At 37.3% G+C, this 4,451-nt stretch overlaps 1 non-coding gene across 1 annotated transcript; it reads right to left on the reverse strand.

Annotated features, from left to right (window-relative positions):
* Nucleotides 1-30: 30 nt before the first annotated feature.
* Nucleotides 31-137, reverse strand: LOC112499776. The gene has a single exon (XR_003067296.1). It is a non-coding gene; the product is annotated as a small nucleolar RNA R71 (small nucleolar RNA).
* Nucleotides 138-4,451: the final 4,314 nt, after the last annotated feature.

Here is a 4,451-nt window from a genome sequence, read left to right on the forward strand (position 1 = left end):
AAAAAGTATTTTCCACCCACGAGGAATGCCAAATCCAGGAATGAAATTTGTACTTTTAGACAACTGGATGATGAAGCAGTTCCTGATGCATGGGAAAGGTATAAAGAGCTGCTGAGAAAATGCCCTCACCATGGCATTCCGTACTGTATACAGCTAGAGACATTTTACAACGGTTTAAATATCGTTGCTAGACAAATGCTCRACGCTACTGCAAGCGGAGCTTTCACAGCTTGTACCTATAATGAAGGTTTTGACATACTTGAAAAGATATCCAATAATAACGGACAATGGTCTGACCCAATTGCAATGCCACTGAAGAAAACAGCCGTAATAAATGAGGTAGATGATGTCTCGGCATTAACAGCTCAGATCACTAAGCTAATTTCAAATTTAACATCTAGCTCACATGTGCAATCTGATGCTAATACCTTTAATTCCAATGTTCAATCAGTATAATGTGTGTACTGTGGCGAAGATCATGCTTTTGAGCAGTGTCCTGGAAATCCGGAGCATGTAAATTATGTCAACAAGACTGGACCATTTTCGCAAACTTATAATCCGGGATGGCGAAATCATCCAAATTTTTCGTGGCATAGTCCAGCTCTTAATCCGCCAATGCAAAAGCCGCAAGGACAATCCAATTTTCAATCGCAAGGACAGTCCAATTTTCAACCACAAGGACAGTCAAATTTTCAACAAGGCCAATCTAATTTTCACTCGCAAGCGCATCAAGGCAATCACAATAATCAACATGCTAATTTTTAGAATCATCAGTCTTCTTTCCAGAGCAAGCCCAAACAGCAAGCTGAGTCATCTACTTCTTTGGAAGCAATGATGAAGGGTTTTATAACCCAAACTCAAGCTTCAATTAAAAATCTCGAAACTCAAATGGGACAAATGGTTTTGGAGATTAGAAAAAGACCAGTAAGTTCTCTATCCAGTGATACAGAGACACCTCAGAGGGAAGGAAAAGAGCATGTTAAGGTTGTTACGTTAAGGAGTGGAAAGAGTTATTTAGAAAACACCCAAAAAGAACAAAAAGAACCAAACAAAGCAGAGATTGAAAAGAAAAGTGTAGAACAAGATTTTGTTACCTCTGTACCAGATTTTGTGATTACCATTCATGTGCGTACTAGTGAGCCACAACCCATAGTCAGGCCCATAGATAGTACGACCATTCCAGAAAGATCAGATTTTCCACTGTTATTTCCTGATGATCCCAAGACAACCCAGACTCCCAAAGAAAGTGTTGTAGTGGATGTGTCACAATCTGGTGACAGCCCCACAATAAAAGACCAGACCAGTCCTTTGATCCTTGTTAGGACTGAATCAGAACCAATTGTGAGACCAGTTTTGAAACCGATTCGAGCACCAACTCTTCAAAAGACTACGTCTCCTATTCCAGTCACTCCTTATATTCCTTATCCTCAAAGATTAAGGAATCAGAAGGAAGAATTACAATTTAAAAAGTTTCTTGATGTTTTTAAATAGTTGCACATAAACATTCCTTTGGTTGAAGCTATTGAGCAGATGCCAAGTTATGCAAAGTTTTTAAAGGACATTTTGAGCAAAAAAAAAAAGTTTACTGAATACGAGACCATAGCTTTGACTGAAGGTTGCAGTGCTTTGTTGTCCAGTAAAATTCCTCCTAAGATGAAAGATCCTGGAAGTTTTACAATCCCTTGTTCAATTGGAGGAAAATATATAGGAAAATCTCTATGTGACTTAGGTGCTAGCATAAATCTGATGTCTTTATCTGTTTTCAATACCCTAGGCATAGGTGAAGCTAGACCTACGACTGTAACTCTACAGTTAGCTGATAAGTCCATAGCCTATCCCAGAGGAAAGATTGAGGATGTCCTAGTTCAGGTTGATAAGTTTATTTTCCCAGCTGATTTTATCATTTTTGACTTTGAAGCCAACAAGGACATTCCCATCATTTTAGGAAGACCTTTCCTAGCTATTGGTAGAACCTTGATAGATGTACAGAAGGGAGAATTAACCATGAGAGTCCAAGACCAACAAGTGACTTTTAATGTTTTTAATTCCCTTAGGTACCTGGAAGAAAAAAAAGAGTGTTCTGCTTTGAGTCTGATAGAAACCTGGTGTCAAGAAAAAAGTTTGGGGGAAATCTTAGGTTTATCTGAGACTGATAGTGATGAAGAGGAAGATTTTGAGGAATTAGAAACACCACAAGAATCTACTGCTTTTGAAGTTTTAGAATATGAGGATAGGAATATTCTTGTTCCTTCCTTAGATGTTACCCCAAATTTAGAGTTAAAACAACTTCCCTCACATCTGAAGTATGCCTTTTTAGGAGATTCAGGGAAGTTACCAGTCATCATTTCATCATCATTAGAAGCTGACCAAGAAGAAAAGTTGGTTGACATGTTGAAACTTCATACCAAGGCATAGGATGGACAATTGCTGACCTCAAGGGGATAAGTCCCACCATTTGTCAACATAAAATTATCTTGGATGACAAAAGTTTCACCTCCGTTGAGCCTCAAAGAAGACTCAATCCTGTTATGAAGAAGGTTGTCAAAAAGGAGATTTTAAAATGGCTTGACGCTGGCATAATCTATCCTATTGCTAGTAGTACTTGTGTTAGTCCTGTGCAATGTGTACCTAAAAAGGGTGGAGTCACTGTTGTACCAAATGAGAAGAATGAACGTATACCTACTAGAATAGTAACTGGTTGGAGGATATGTATGGATTATAGGAGGCTTAATAAAGCCTCTCAAAAAGACCATTTTCTATTACCCTTCATAGACCAAATGTTAGACAGACTAGCAGGAAAAGAGTTTTATTGTTTCTTAGATGGCTACTCTGGTTACAATCAGATTGCCATAGCACCRRATGATCAGGAAAAGACTACTTTCACATGTCCATATGGAACTTTTGCTTTTAGAATAATGCCTTTTAGACTTTGTAATGCCCCTGCCACTTTCCAAAGGTGTATGATGTCTATTTTCTCAGATATGTTAGAGCACTCCATGGAAATTTTCATGGATGATTTTTCAGTTTATGGGACATCATATGACCTGTGTTTGCAAAACCTTGAAAAAAGTCTTAAAAGATGTGAAGAAACARATYTGGTTTTGAATTGGGAAAAGTGTCACTTTATGGTAAAAGAAGGCATAGTGTTAGGGCATTTAATTTCCAAAAGAGGCATTGAAGTTGATAAAGCAAAGTTAGAGGTAATTGAGAAGTTACCTGAACCAACAACTGTCAAAGGGATTAGAAGTTTTCTTGGACATGCAGGTTTTTATAGGAGGTTTATTAAAAATTTCTCAAAAATATCAAAACCTCTTTGTTTATTATTACAACATGACCATATTTTCAATTTTAATGAAGATTGTAGAAAAGCTTTCAACATTTTAAAAGAAGCATTGGTCACTGCCCCTGTTGTAATAACATCTGATTGGTCCAAACCCTTTGAAATAATGACTGATGCTAGTGACTGGGCAGTTGGTGCAGTGTTGGGTCAAAAGAGAAAAGATTTTTCATCCTGTTTACTATGCAAGCAAAACTCTTAATGATGCTCAAATCAATTACACCACTACGGAAAAGGAATTATTAGCTGTGGTCTTTGCTTTTGAAAAATTCAGATCATACTTGATGGGAACCAAAGTAATTGTTCATACATATCATGCTGCCATCAAGTACCTTATTTCTAAAAAGATGCAAAGCCAAGGTTAATAAGGTGGGTCTTGCTTTTGCAAGAGTTTGATTTGGAGATCATTGATAGAAAAGGGGTGGATAATCAAGTGGTTGACCATCTGTCAAGATTGGAAAAACAAGACAAACCAGTGCAAAGTAGTGACATCTGTGAAGTATTTTCGGATGAAAGAATCTTAGCTCTTAATCATACTACAATGCCTTGGTTTGCTGATCTTGTTAATTACTTAGCTTGTGGGATTATTCCCAAGGAATTTAATAAGTATCAAAGAAAGAAGCTCATTTATGATTCAAAGAAATATTTATGGGATGACCCTTTCTTGTTTAAAATTTGTGCAGATCAAGTGATTAGAAGATGCATCCCAAAAGAAGAAGTACCATCAGTTCTACAGCACTGCCATGCAGGACCATGTGGAGGACATTTTGGAGAAAGTAGAACAGCATCCAAGGTTTTACAATTAGGATTCTACTGGCCTACTTTGCACAATGATGCCCAAAAATTTGTAAAAAGTTGCAATGAGTGTCAGAGGAGTGGAAATATCTCTAGAAGAAATGAAATGTCTTTAAACGGAATTCTAGACATAGAATTATTTGATGTTTGGGGTATAGACTTCATGGGACCTTTTCCTTTGTCCAATAATTGTGCTTACATATCGGTAGCTGTGGACTATGTGTCCAAATGGGTGGAAGCCATGGCTTGCCATTCCAATGATGCTAAAACAGTTGTGAAGTTTTTACAAAAGCACATATTCACTAGATTTGGTACACCT

This window comes from Cynara cardunculus (genome assembly GCF_001531365.2).
Source record: "Cynara cardunculus var. scolymus isolate 2C chromosome LG 16, CcrdV1, whole genome shotgun sequence".
Taxonomy (NCBI): domain Eukaryota; kingdom Viridiplantae; phylum Streptophyta; class Magnoliopsida; order Asterales; family Asteraceae; genus Cynara; species Cynara cardunculus.